Raw genomic sequence first — 15,283 nt, 5'->3', positions numbered from 1 at the left:
TTTCACATGTCCACCATTCATAATGTCACTAATTCTCTTTCTGTATTTTTATAACACTTAAGTAATGACACACTTGCAAATAGTTTTGGTACAGCCTGATATGACAAAAATGGCCAACACATGTGTGTTTATCATCTTTTTTGTTTCAAGCCTGAATAATAAAATATATTTTACTGTATGAAATTAAAATAAACTTCATTAACCAATAATTTTTAAATTTGAAATATGTATATTCGAAAGACACTTCTGATAAATTAATGAGACCAAAATATTATATCACATACTGAGCTTGAATACATCTGAGAAGTTTCACTTCTGCATGTTCATTATGTCTCAGTTGTGAGACTAGATATCGGCATGCAAAAGTATGTGATTAAATTAAGATATATTGCAACTTGTTGATGATTATAAGATAAAAAGATTGTTATGTGGAAACATGGTGATGAAATACTTCATTATAGAATGCAGACCAGTCTAATAAATTAAAAATCTCTTTGTTAAGAAAAGTTACAGAGGGTCAAATTTTTAACCACCTTAGCAGCCTACTATTAGCTTAATAAAAAGATTGCTCATTGGAGTTCAATATTTTATGCACATCTTCAACAATAATATTCATCTGATTTCCTTAAAATTCTGTATACGCACATTTAAGTGTTTAGAATATGACAAAACAAATTAACTAGAAAGTTCAGACTTACATAAGACAAACACAAATTTTATGCTCTGTCCTAAATAAGATTGCTTTGAAAATTTTGGGAACCCTTAAATAAGTTCTTCAGATGAATAAAACACATATAACCATTGGACAATATTCGTACTCTGTCAATATATTTTATCATATAAAATTCCATTACATTATGTCATAAAGGTGAGATGATGGACAGACAGAAACATTTTTCACATGAGTTCATTATTGTAATTTTATTTATGAAATTCTTGAAAGGGTTTTTTGTTTTCTTGTCATCATCATCGTCAAGGATTAGGCGCTAATGCCTATTCAGGCTTCAAATTGATCTTTCCATGTTCTTCGTGGTCGACCTCGATCTCTTTTCCGGCTAGGTTTGTAACTGAATGCAACATTAGGTAGTCTTTCCTCAGGCATCCGTTCAACATGTTCTTTACATTTTCTTCTACATTCTCCAATTTTGTCAATTACATTAAAAATATTAAATTGTTTCCTAATGTCTTCATTTCTTATTCTATCTATTAAGAGATTAATTTAGTTTGCAGGAAAGCGTTTGCTGATAAAACTTTATTATGTGTAGTTCTACTAGGAAATAAAAGTTTGATTGTTTCATAATGTTACTTTCCTGAATTCTGCTGTTTGATATGAAACATTTTGAGTTGTATAAACCTTTCTATATTTTGTTCATACATATATAACAGTAATATTCATACATATAACTGCATTAAAGTCATTTGAAGTTTTCTAGATTACTTCTTCCGTGTAATTCATAACCATTAATATGTCGTCTGATGAAGTTAATTAAGCTCTTATCTTTTAGAATGAGAATGCCTTCAGTTGTCAAATCGTTGGCATCTCACAAAAATCCAGCTATCTTATAATAAGTTTATTTTTAATAGTGGAAAAGTTTGCATTAATAAATGTTTAACGTTTCTTTTCATAATTTCCGGATATGCTACAGAAAGTTTTTTCCCCTTGTCTATATCCATGTTTATTGTATATCTGCAGTTCTTATTGTGGTTTGATATTCTGTGAACAAACAAATCTGAGAAACATTGGTCTGTAGCAAAATCAAAACATTCTGCTTATTTTTGCTCCTGAAAATGACATCAATGAGAATTGTTACTTTGTTTGACCTATGCTTTATTGCAGTACAAGTCAAAGTATTTTAAATAAGTCACTTTACATTTCTGTACGCATCACCAGAAGAAGCAGCATATTTAAGTGGATGACCAAATAAATGCGCACATGAAGAAATGCCGCACGAAAATTGCGCACAGAAAAGAACCCACTGTCATAAATGCTCACACAGAAAAATACGAACATAGAATAATTCTCACATTATTTTTAGTTTACAAAAACAAATGTGGCTAACGAGGCAAAAGTAGGTTAGGTTAGGTTAGTATGTATAGTAAGTTTGAACTAAACATCACAGCATGCACATTACGCTTTATTAAGACTGTATTACTTGATAGTATTATGAATGTGAGAATTTTTCTACGTGCGCATTTTTCTGTGTGAGAATTCGTCCGTATGAGCATTTATCCTTGTAAACAATTATCCGTGTGAGTATTTTTCAATGTGAACATTTTGCACATTAGCATTTATAACTGTGGGATTTTTTCTTTGCGGAATTTTCATGTGGGCTTTTGTCACGGAACCATTGATGTGTTTGTCAAGAGCTATTGATTGCCGACCATCACTGTAAGAAGATCAAAGCGTAATTCACTTGTGTTTTGCAAAATAAATTATGTATCAATGCCCTGCAAACCGTAATTTTGGACTCGGCTGTTTTGGGCAGTGCTAGTTTGAATTTATTATGAATCATCTGTACTACACTGTCTTTTTCTGAGTTCTTCACTTGCATTGGATGCCCTGGAAACATCATTCTTTAAAAAGGAAAAGACAAATAATATGTTACAGTTTATTCTTCAACATCATGCAGAGAAACAAACAATAACTCATTTCCATACACGAAATAAATTCCCCGTTCCTGCAAGATGAACATCAACCACTTTGTTTTGTGAATATGTTGAATATTTGTACATTATTTTTGTACTCCTACGTCACGAAGAAAATTTCATTTAAATGTGCTAAAAGCTGGATAACATTACAATCAATAATTGCATGCTCATCTTGACTTTTATCAGATTGACAAAACAATGTATTTAAAAGAAAGATTATGATGATGGTGCCTGGCTCAGCACATTATTAAATCATATAAATTTTTGAGCAAAGAAATTAGTTTCATATTTTTTTATATGCAGGTAACTTATGTGTTTGTTGAATAATTTACCAGCTGTTAAAGAAAGGCCTGGCACAGTAGACTTGGTCACTTAAGTTCATAATACCTCCACACCTTACGTCTCCAAATGTTTCAGAATAGATTTTGTAACTATTTCTGAAGCCAAGGCAGTACATCTCTGCTCCACACCTAATATGGCCACTGTCTGGATTCCAACAATTGAGGATTATGTACACCGATTATTACTGGTGCAACTTCAGGCCTGTAACAAAATAATATTGACACAAGTTTAAAGGAAAACATTCTTTTACACATTAATATTTAGTTTGGCAGACCGTCTACAGAACAAGTTTCTTATTATGGTCAAAGTGTTTGTCAATGTGGCAAACGGAATATTATCTGACTGAGATGCGTAAACAATTTAGCTTTCAAAGCTACTATTTTTTACGACTTAATGGAACCACTTGTAGATGACCTGTTAAGGTGAAAGCATGTAGTGGTATAAATAAACATTCAGATTATAATTTTAAAACATATTGCGTAGAACAACTTTCAACCTAATAGCGCATTGACACTCATTCAAAATCAGGATATTTTCCATTCTGTGATATTTACCCGCAGAAGTCCATTTAGAAAAAGCACGGAAATTTCAGAACACAGACTGTCCTATAAGACATCAATAAAGTTTATTAATCCATAAACATGATTTAGTAAATTTCTTACCGTAGTTTATAATGTCCTTGTCCTTCTGTTTTCATCAACTGGAATCCCTGTAACAAAACAAAATAATTTCAATACGTTATGACTTTCAATTATTTTACAGCTTCTGAGTGTGAGCTGTCTCTCCTGCAGTGGTGTTAAATGGAATATGAGGGTCGTCATAAGTAGTCCACTATGCGAGATGCAAAGACAGAAATGGCCTAGGTGGTAGTCCCTTTATGAACTTTGGCAAACTCTTTAAAAATTCATTGTCCATCAGTATTCGTCATTGGTTTTAATACAAATAATGTTGATACACAATGTGATTCAAGAATTTGTATCAATTTTTTCCCGACGAAAATTCCAGCCAGAAACATTCTATCGCCATCGGTTGTGTTATTAGTGGCTATAAAGTTATGAGTATGTGAAATTCAAGAATTAATTTTACATAAGTAAACTCAATTACTAAACAAGTTCTTACAATTTGCAATTGACTTTATAACATATGTTTCAAGTATCCACAGTCAGCATGGATACTCATTTTTCTACTAAATGTGTAATCCTCAAGAACTTGATTACAACAATTTACGTATCTCCCAATATGCATAATTTTATAAAGTTTTCTGTTCTGTTTCTGATTTTCATTTTCACGCATGATTTTGCATAACCCTACGGACATAAATATAGAAGGTTCAGGCCTATTTATTTTTAGCGGCCATTTTTCCAGACATTGTTACATGGCCAATGCACTTATGATACACATATTTATGTAACAACATTACATGTCAATTAAAAAATGGAGGCATCCCATCATGCTACAGATACATATGTAACTACCATCAAAGATTTGGGACAAGTTATTTGTCAGAAATGTAACAAGAGTGACACCTATAAGATGACCCTAAAATATGAATGATCCATAAGTTGACTGCCAACAGAACAACGCAGTTTGACGTGAAATAATCTATCTTTTATTTTTCTTAATTTCAAGAGTTTCATGAGGTTTCACAAGAGACAATAAATGAATGAATATAAAGTTATTCACTGTTTATTGTGTAAATTGTATAGAAATATTTTACTCCAAAGAAAGGCTATGAACTTTATTGATTCTTACCACGTCGATGGGTTAAATCGACTTGTTTTGAGAAATTTTATTGATAGATCTTCAATTAATCAGACATTTGTTGTTACAGGTACATAACGTAGCATATGATGACCACGTGTTATGCTGGTAGCCTTATTATTTTGGAACTTAAAAAGTTGACTGTGGAACCACGGTTCCAGAGAATTAGACGTAAATACGTCTATACGGAAAGGAAGTTTATGTATTGGCTTTATTCTAAATATTTCCTTTATACATGCTTTACAATTGAGTAACGTTTCATTAAGACTATGCTTATTTAACTTGAATTAGTTACGCTTAAGATGGGTCTGTGGTAGGTGAAATATGTTATAAAATTTGTACATTTTAGAGTATCAACATATCGTGCAAACACCATATCTATACAAGATTTTGATCTAGTAGTACTACATATAGGATTTGACATCAACATTAAGCGAAACGTTTCCTCCATAAATGTGACAAAGCTTTGATTTTCCTAATTCTTTAAATCAATGTTAAAATCTCCTGTCAATATTATCGGCATTGTATTAGGATCTTCAGTGGCCGTAACTGAAAACATCTTTGTATAATTTCTCAAATGACTTAGAATAAATCTCTTACAATCATCAATAGGTGTATGGTTACAAATATACACGGTTACAATTGAAACGTTTTTACCATTGACCATACATTGTGCCGCACAGATATCACCTCTCTTTTCAGCTGCAGCTATTCTGTAATCTGCTCCATCCTCCTTAGGTAGCTTCATCAATAGATGTGGGGTAGCCATGGTAGTTGTGTATGGTGGACACACAAATCCATTACTCCTAGACAATATACGTCTTTGCTGCTTATTTAAAGACAGCCAGCATGTTGTGCATACCTTAAATTGGGATACATTTTCATTTACAAACTCCGTACCCAATAAATTTAAATGACTATCAGTATCTTGTTTCATATCGTTTTCAAGCCATAACCGATCACATACATTGTAAGCGTATCCGAATCTATTTTCATTAAAGTGCTTATGAAAATATTCTGTTGCATTGTCATACTTTGGTTGTGTGATTCTTGTAGGAACGCTTGTATTTGCTAATGTTGTGGAAGCATTAACTTGCACTAATTGCTTCTTGCGATTTCTATATTCTCTTTTACGTTCAGCAAAAGTTTTTGGTATTTTCTTTTGGAACCTTAGGTTCATTATTTGATAATATTTGATTCTTGCGAATCTTGTATTCCCTTATACGTTCAGCATCAGTGATGTAACGTTTCCTAGGTAACAACAATGCTGAGTAAACAGATGACGTTTCCCAGGTAAGAATAATGCCGAGTAAACAATTGACGTTTCCTGGGTAACAACAATGACGAGTAAACACGACGTTTCTTAGGTAACCAGGTTACACTTTTTCGTTTCCCTTTTTCGTTCCCCTTTTTTGCCGAATGACCCTTCAATATATTTACTTTAAAAAATAAACTACAGACAAATGATTTACTGTGTGCTCAGTAAACACAGTAAAATTAAATTAGCAAAATTTGAATGTGGCTTAGCTTTCCTTTCTCGGTTCCACTACAAAAATCATCACTCACAAATAAAATTTTAACTACCGACAACAGTGCTGTTGAAGACAATGTGTTAGACATGTACGTATGATTTTGAATGCAACACACATGCAGATTCACTAAGCAAAGATTTCAGAAAAATGATAATATCTATACTTACTGGTGTGTGGCAAAGATTCGACGTAGTGATGGATTGTGAATCCTTGCATACATAGGTGTAAAAATGACCATCCTCCAGTATAGATGCACCTTCAGTAGCAGTATTAGAAATTAAAGTCCCGTTTTCCTTCTTGGACTGTAGCTTTTGGCATAATCATACATTGTTTATGCTCTATTTTTCACTGTTATCAGTATTTGTTAAGAGCATTATGTTTTGACGTAAATACGTCTATAATTTAGGGTCAGTGTCATTCGGCAAAAATGTAACTAAAAAGTGTAACGTCATTGTTATGTTACCTAGGGAACGTCATTGTTATGTTACCTGGGAAACGAAAAAGTGTAACTTCATTGTTATGTTACCTAGGAAACGTCATCTGTTTATCAACAAATAAACAACAATGGTTACCTAAGGAACATCTATGTACTCGGATTTTTGTTACCAAGGAAACGTCATCTGTTTACTCGGCATTATTTTTACCTATAAAACATTTCATTACATTACCTTACCTCACAATACATTACATTACATGACATTACATTACTTTACATTACCTTGCCTTACCTTACATTACAATACATTAACTTACCTTACACAACATTTCAATACATTACATTCAGCTACCACAGACCTATCTTAAGAGTAACTAATTCAAGTTAAATAAGGAATGTCATAATCAAATTTATCTCATTTGTAAAGCATGTATAAATGAAATATTTACAATAAAGCCAATACATAAACTTCCTTTCCGTATAGACGTATTTACATCAAATTCTCCGGAACCGTGGTTCCACTGTCAACTTTTTGTTCAGTAACACGGAATTTGATTAATGTAATAATCAAATTTTCTTGCATGTAATGGAAACTTAATAAAACGCGTTCACCTTATTTTGACAGTATGCAAGATATTAATTGCCTAAGATAAAGCATGGCATTAACCGCAAAATACAAATATTTCACATCTTAAAGCTCTGTAACAGTAAACGAACATTCCAAAGGCAGCTCTCTTTAAGCATTTAACAAATTCAGATTATGAAGATGGGAAATAATCAGTTGTAGGATTTTCTCAGCATCGAAATTAAGGTCATATTTTAGTATACGCAGATGAGTTGTATTGTGTCCGGTGAATAATATGGTGAGTGATCAAGAAAGGCCTAGTAACATAGTTTATTAGGTTTTTAATACCTCCACATTCTTTTCGAGAATAGATTTTCTTAATGAATCTGAAGCTTAGGCAGTCCTTTCCTGCACCACCTCGTTCACATAACGGAACTTACAGACATTGAATTCCAAACCCTGAAGGCTGGTTTAATCATATACCCTTGGCTCCATCTTAGTTCTGTAACGAAAGAGTAATGAGTCACAATCATAATCTGGAAATTCTACTTTCTGTTATATTTATCCGCAGAAGTTCATTTAGAAAAAAACATGCAACTTTCAGAACGCAGACTGTTCTATGGGACATCAATAATTTTTATTAATCCATAAAACATGATTTAGTAAATTTCTTACCTTGGTTTAAACTGTATTTGCTCATCTGTTTTCATCACCTGAGATCTCTGTAATAATACACAACAATTTCAATATCTCATGAATTTAATTTATTTTTACAGCGTGTGATTGTGAGCTTTCTCTCCTGCAGTGGTGTTAAATGGGATATGAGTGTCATCGTAAATAGTCCACTATGCGAGATGCAAAGACAGAAATGGCCTTGAGGGCAGTCTATTTATAAACTTCGGCAAATTATTCACTAATTCATTGTTCATCAGTATTTGTCATTGGCGTTAATATAAATATTGTTGATACACAATGTGATTTAAGAATTAGTATCAATTTTTTTCTGATTAATTTCCAGTCGGACACATTCGGTCTTCTTTGGTTGCATTCTTAGTGATTATAAAGTTATGAATATGTGAATTTTAAGAATGATTCATATTTACGTAGAATTATATACTGCGTGTTCAGAACACACAGTAAAATTAAATTAGGAAAATGTGAATGTGGCTTAGCATTCCTTCCTCGATACCACTACACAATTCATCACTGTCAAAAAAAATTCTAACCACCGACAACAGTGCTGTTGAAGTCTGAATGCATTAGACATGTACGCACGCTTTTGAATGCAACACACATGCAGATTCACTAACACAAAAATATGGATTTACTTTTCAAGTGAACATGATAATATCTATACTTATTTGTATGTAGCAAAGATCCCACTTGTGACAAAGATTAATATTTTCGCAGGAGTAATTTGCCAACGTGTGGACTATCTTGGTCAAAACAGTTATGTGTATTTAGCAACGTATAAATCTAGATTCAAGATCTTCGCTGATAATGTCAGGCTGTGCTTAAATTCGCATCGACTGAGCTCGCCTCTTGTTGTATGAAACCCAATATGTCAGCCTTTGCACGTCTCGCTAATTAAAAAACGTCGGAGGACGACGTCGTATAGCTAATTATTCTGGTTCACCTGGTGAGCACTACGAACCCCGAGGAAGAAGACGTTGTGGCCGGGTATCATATTTTGACCGAAAAGTGACATTCATTTCATGTGGAAATAATTCTAGACGGGCGCTATTGAAATTCAAAAACAATATTCAGTTATACAGAATACAAAGTAAAAGGAGTAATGTAGCGAGAGTGAAGATGACATTCTCCTGGGGTACTGTGCCGTGTTGGAACGTAGAAGTTTAGCGACGTTTCAGAGGTGTTTATATCAGAGCGATGAGTTCGCGGTGTAATACATATCTCAGGTTGATGTAATCATGATGCTCACCGCTGTGGGAATGTGAAATCTTACTGTTGTGATAAGAAATTTAAAATAATTATTACGACGATTATTAACGTTTTGCAAAAATATCTTTCAATATTCAAATCGTGATTCTCTTTCATACGCAGAAACAAATAGAGCAGCGAGGATGCTTCCGGAAATAATTAAGAGCGGCTAGGGAACGTGTAGGAACAGATATCTAAGAAAAACTAGTCTGGTGCTTTGAATTTTATTTTACAAAGGATCTATACTTTATTTCGTAACATAGACGCTTTCTGTTGAGAATAATCCATCTTCCAAATTAATAGGTAAGGAGGTATTTCAGCAAGTATGCCATATTTTGCATTTAATTATCAATACGTAAATAGTTGAAGTCGTTTGTGTCTATGCTAATAAGTTTCCGAAACACGAATGAGTTAGTCAACAAAAAAGAAAAATTTAAAACGCATATTTATGCATTTTAATGGCCACTGCAGAAAACACGTAAACTAGATTACAAATGCCTCCAATTTTAGAGTGCTAAAACAGACGCATCATTTTTTGTGTCGTTTATGAACAATGGAAAATTTTAATGTAATAATCGTAACATATTATGTGTTGTGGTCTACAGACATTCAATTACAAAATTTCGAAACGTTTGGAACTATGTGTTTTGCGGCATGGATTCTTCCTTTTCTGGAATGTTTTATAGTGACACAAAAAACTAACCTCTTCCGCACAAATTACGACTGGCAGCGACCATTCTTCGGATTTGTATCCATCTTTGCTGTCCGCGATCATATCGCTTGGTAGTTGCCAAAAAATAGATTGGAAGCCATGAACAATTCGTATTGCAAGCAGAAACATTTTCTCGAACACAAATCCTGCCATTTTCGTCACTAATACTTGTTTATTTATGTGACACTGGAAATGGGAACAATTCAATTCCTGTTTCGAAAGCAACAATGCTCTTTTAAGTTGCACTGCACGTGTTACTGTATTGTTGTGATTGTTGATGAAAATTAATCGTAAACAATGTAAAGAAAATGTTGGAAGCAGCGGGGGAAGGGGAGGGGTGTAGGACGCCCAGGGCCTCGCGCCGGAGTTGCCTTTTTCACTTTAATTATTGTCGTATTTTTTGTAAGACCAAGAATAATGAAATACAAATTGAGGAAATTTTTGTTAAAAGCCTGAGGAAAATAAGTAATTTTTAAATGCCTTCCATGAAAAGATGTTGTTGACGGCGGACTGTGTACTGTTGGGTCACATTGTCACTATTAAACTGTGGTATTAATTCGGTAATTACCAGTGATAAGGATTTGCAACTAAAAGAAACCAACCAACCAAAAAGCTAACTGAGGGCGGAGGCCTGCGCAAGCGCAAGCATCGTCCCTACCTAGGTGACACCATTCCTGTGCTCAAGGAGCAAGGCAGGAGGACGAGGATCGTTCTCTGCTCTCGAATTCAGATTCTCTACTGATCTCTGTTCTCGGATCGACTGATCTCTACTCTCCATGGAAGGCAACGAGTTGGCCTTTCTAAAGGCCCACCTCTCTGACCTGCTCCAGCAGGTACGGAAACAGCTCATCGACGCCATCGCCTCCGAAAAGAAGAGGCAGCGGGCAGCAGCAACAGCCGTGGCCGGAGGGCCTCCTCGAGCCAACGCCGGCAAAAGGAAAGTCAACGAGTTGGACTTGTCCAACTCGGGCGGTTCGTCGGAACCCGCATCTAGGCGCCCGGCGTCCGGGCCTCTGTCCGGAGCCGGGTCCACTCTTCTGCCGGCACCGGCAAACGTTCATCGGCTCGATGGCCAGGCGGTAGCAGCAACGACCTCCACGAGCGAACAAGCCACCTCGTGTGGCCGGTAACTCGGCAGTTATGCTGAGGTCAGCGCGGCGTACACCGGGGTAGTGGCCGGGCGACCGGTTAAAGGGGCGACTGCTGGGGTGGATTCCTCGGCACAGCTCCCCACTAAAGCCGGGGCCTCGCAAGAGGTTAAAGGAGTGAGGAACGTGAAGTCGTCCCGCGGACCTCCCCCCGCTCACCCTGCCGCGCTGAAACCGCCAAGCGGGACAGTGAAGCCCGCAGCCAAGGGACCCGGTTCCCGGCCGGAACCCGCTTCCTCGATGGAGGAGGCACCTGGGCGCAGGTCTCCCCGGGCTTCCGGGGACCTGTCCGGGCCGCTCACTGGCATGTCATTTAACACCGCGTCTTCCTTCCACGCTCAAGTGGACAAAACGGCTCCGGGGGAGCGCCGTAACAAAACCCCGGTGTACGTCTCTGGGGTGAAGGACGTACGCGGCTTCCTGCATAGGATTCGCGCGGAGGCGGCCTGCGGGATCGTGGCGCAGATGAAGGGAGAAAACCTGACTCTTGTGCCTGAGACCGCCGACGGGTTCCGGGCCACCGATAGGGTCCTGCGGTCCCTCGGAGAGGGCGAGGGTGTGAGTTTTCACACATTCTCCCTCCCCGAGGATCGGTGCGTGCGCCTGGAGATTAAAAAGCTGGGCGGTCGCATGCCTGTGGCCGAGGTACGCGAGGAGCTGGCCGCCATGCACATTGCTGTGCAGGGTGTCCTGCGACTCCGATCAACGCGCCGGGCCATGGACCAGGACGGTGACCGTCCCCTTACGCCACACTTCATTGTGTCGGTAGCACGGGGCCCCGACGTGGCGAAAGTGCGTTCCCTTACTGAGATCTGCGGGTCAAGGTAGAAACGTACGTCGCACCGAAAGGGCCCATGCAGTGCAAGAGGTGCCAACGCTTCGGGCACACGCAGCGGAACTGCGGTTATGCACCCAAGTGCGTGGCCTGCGGGGACGCTCACCCATCCGGGTCGTGTGCCACCACCAAGCTGCAGCTTAAGTGCTGCAGCTGCGGGGGCAACCACACTGCGAACTATAGAGGTTGCAGTAAGTGAAAGGAAGCCAAGGCGGCCGCTGCACAGCGTGCGAAAGGGGATCGCGGCAGAAAGGACGGCGTCTCTACGCGCCTGCCAGCGCCCAAATCGGCGCCAGCTAAGCCTTCTCTGGACCAGGAGAACTTGGGCCCTGGGTGGAACCACGTGGTCCGTGGTGGCCGCGTCGTCAAGGCTGCGGCTATGAAGAGCCCCGCCCCAACGCCATCTGGCGCCATTGCACAGACTGAGCGGCAGGCTGTCCCTAAGGGCGGCCGTGCCAAGCCCGCTCGTCCTGTGGTGCCGGTGGCAAATCCCACTGCACCTGTTCCCAACAAGCCCGCACCTGATCCCAAGAAGACTGACCCCACCCCACCCAAGGGTCAGTCACCGCTCCAGGACATCTCAGATATCCTGGAGACCCTCTCGCCACGGGTCTGCGTCGAGTTGACACGCCGTATCATCGCCGCGATCCATTCCCTCCCACCCGGGGGGTCTCGTCCGCGAGCCCTCCTCAAAACCGTTCTCCTCTTCATGGCCGACAATGACTGCACGGCCTAGAGGACACGGTGGTAAAGCCTTGCGGCTGGCTTACTGGAACGCCGACGGTGTTCGCGGCAGGAAGCTGGAGCTGGAGCAGTTCTTCGGTGACTACGGAGTCGATATTTGCCTCCTGAACGAGACGCACCTCACGTCGGGTCGGGCCTTGAGGTTCGCGAACTACGTTTGCCACCGTACGGACCGCCCGACGCTGGGGGGCGGCACAGCGATCCTTGTCCGCAGGGGCATTGATCATTACCCTGTGCCGGTCTCGGGTCTGCAGCAACTGAAAGCAACCGCCATTCACCTGGTGCTGGCAACCAGGAAAGTCAAGCTCGTGGCGACATACCTCGCACCCACCCGGCCCTGGATCGTGTCGGACTTGACCGAGTGCTTGAGCGGGGATTTCCCGGTCCTCTTGGCTGGTGACCTCAACGCGAAGCACACGGACTGGAATTCTAGGCTGATCTCAGCTAGGGGCTCGCTCCTGCGTGATTACGCCAACAGAAATTCCTGCTTGATCTACGGGCCGGATTCCCCAACCACGGCCACGCCACACCCGACGTCCTTGATATTGTCCTCATCAAGGACTTCGTCCTACCGGTGCACCTGACTATATGCCCCGCACTCAGCTCAGATCACCTGCCCGTCCTCATCGACACCACGTGCCGATCGTCCTTTCAAAACTTGCCTGATCGCCCGGACTTCGCGAGAATGGACTGGGCTGCATTCCAGGCTTGCCTCGAAAGCAGACTCCCGGGGAACCCCGTGGTAAACAACGAGGAGGCATTCGACAAGTGCGTCGAGGAGCTGACCAGTGCTATCCTGGAAGCCACAGCATCGTCCGCTTCCAAGCTTCGAACCCGCGTTGACAGGCGACCGCTTCTGCCCGCTAGTATTCGGGATGAAATACGCCTGAAGAACCGGCTGAGGAGGCGGTGGCAGGTTATGCGGGACCCCGCTCTTAAGACCCAGGTCAATCGACTCCAGAGGTCGGTGACCTATCGTCTCAACGAGTGGCGGAACCAACAGTGGAGCGACACGCTCGAATCATTGGACTGCGAGGACCAGTCGCTTTGGAAGATGACTTAGCGGGTGATGCGAGTCCCCACTCCGTCGCCCCCCTTGATAGTGCCGGGAGGACTGGCTCTCTTGAAACCCGAGAAGGCAGAAGCCCTGGCCGACAGCCTTGAGGTCCAGTTCCAGCCGGTAGACAACCCGTCGGACCCGGCTGCAATTGACATGGTTAACGAGGCGATGCGAGCATACGAGTATGCCCCCGCAAATGAACCGAAATTAACCAGTCCCTCGGAGGTCGCCCAGACCATCAAGGGACTAAAGGTTGGCAAGTCTCCGGGCCCCAACGGTATACCGAACAGGGTCCTGAGACATCTTCCACGACGCGCGATAACCTTTCTCACGAAAGTGTTCAACGCGGTCCTCCGCAGGCAGTACTTCCCCTCGGCATGGAAACACGCTCGCGTGGTGTCCATACTGAAACCGGGGAAGGACCCCACGCTACCTTCTTCCTATAGACCCATCAGTCTTCTCGACACGGTCGGAAAGCTCTGCGAGAAGATCCTCCTAACGAAGGTCCTACTCGAGGTCATCGAACGCGGGCTGCTGCGCGACGAGCAGTTTGGGTTTCGACCCAGACACAGCACGTCGTTGCAGCTAGCTCGCCTCGTCGAAAGGGTCAACAGAAACCTTGATGAGAAGCGGCTAACCGGCGCGGTTTTCCTGGACGTGGCCAAAGCCTTCGACACAGACTGGGTCCAAGGCCTCCTATACAAACTGACCGTCCTCAACTTCCCGTCGTACTTGGTGAAAACCATCTCTTCCTACCTCGCTGACCGGACATTCCAGACGTCCTTCCAGTCGGCCACGTCCACACGTCGTGCCATGCGGGCTGGACTTGTGCAGGGCGGACTTCTCTTTCCTGTGCTCTTCAGTCTGTATTTCAACGACATACCCACACCGTCCCGCCACGTCGAGTTAGCACAGTACGCGGACGACACGGCTCTAGTAGCCACGTCCCGTAGCCCAACGCTTCTCGTCAGGTTTCTGGAGACCTACCTCAGTAGACTTGAGCTCTGGCTCAGGGCCTGGAGGATTGCTATCAACGTCTCAAAGAGCACCGCGGTTCTCCTCGTTTCGGCGAGAAGACGCATCCAACAGCCCAGAGCGGTGCAGTTTCTCGGACAGCCGATCGAATGGGTAAAAAAAAGCTCGGTATCTGGGGGTCACCCTTGACGCCGGGCTTACCTGGTCGGCGCACGTCAACCAGGTGGGAAAGAAGGCGGCGCAACGATTAGGTTTTTCTAGGCCCGCTCATCAATAGGAGAAGTGGCCTGTCCATCAGGAACGGTATACTGCTCTATAAGCAACTCATCCGTCCCATGATGGATTACGCATGCCCGATCTGGAGGTCAGCTGACCGCAGCCACGTCCGGAAGCTGCAAGTTCTGTAATCCAAGTGTCTTCGCATTGTTACTAACGCGCCCTGGTACGTTAGTAACAGGCAAATACATGAGGATCTGGGGGTCCCTTTCTTTGCCGACCACATCAGAGCACTGACTGAGAGATTTGACTCGAGGTTAGCTGGTGTGGGGAACCCCTTAGTCCGGCAACTCGGGAGGCACTCGTG

At 41.7% G+C, this 15,283-nt stretch overlaps 1 long non-coding RNA gene across 6 annotated transcripts; it reads right to left on the bottom strand.

Moving 5' to 3' along the window:
* Positions 1–2,595: 2,595 nt before the first annotated feature.
* LOC147873607 (uncharacterized) lies at positions 2,596–10,155 on the bottom strand. Of its 6 annotated transcripts, XR_015535431.1 has the most exons (6): positions 9,930–10,155; positions 7,961–8,007; positions 7,634–7,787; positions 5,410–5,614; positions 3,654–3,700; positions 2,596–3,192 (listed from the first exon to the last, which is right to left on the bottom strand). It is a non-coding gene; the product is annotated as an uncharacterized LOC147873607 (long non-coding RNA). The 6 variants fall into 6 exon arrangements; XR_015535430.1 differs by lacking the exon at positions 5,410–5,614 and having other exon boundaries at positions 7,726–7,787; positions 9,930–10,149; XR_015535428.1 differs by lacking the exons at positions 7,634–7,787; positions 7,961–8,007; positions 9,930–10,155 and adding an exon at positions 6,452–6,851 and having other exon boundaries at positions 5,422–5,558.
* Positions 10,156–15,283: the final 5,128 nt, after the last annotated feature.

This window comes from Zootermopsis nevadensis, unplaced genomic scaffold, assembly GCF_977971745.1.
Source record: "Zootermopsis nevadensis isolate Lab colony 2312 unplaced genomic scaffold, Znev_1.0 Znev_ptg000017l, whole genome shotgun sequence".
Taxonomy (NCBI): Eukaryota; Metazoa; Arthropoda; class Insecta; order Blattodea; family Termopsidae; genus Zootermopsis; species Zootermopsis nevadensis.
Note: the sequence above shows the minus strand (reverse complement) of the source record. Positions and strands in the feature narration are given on the sequence as shown.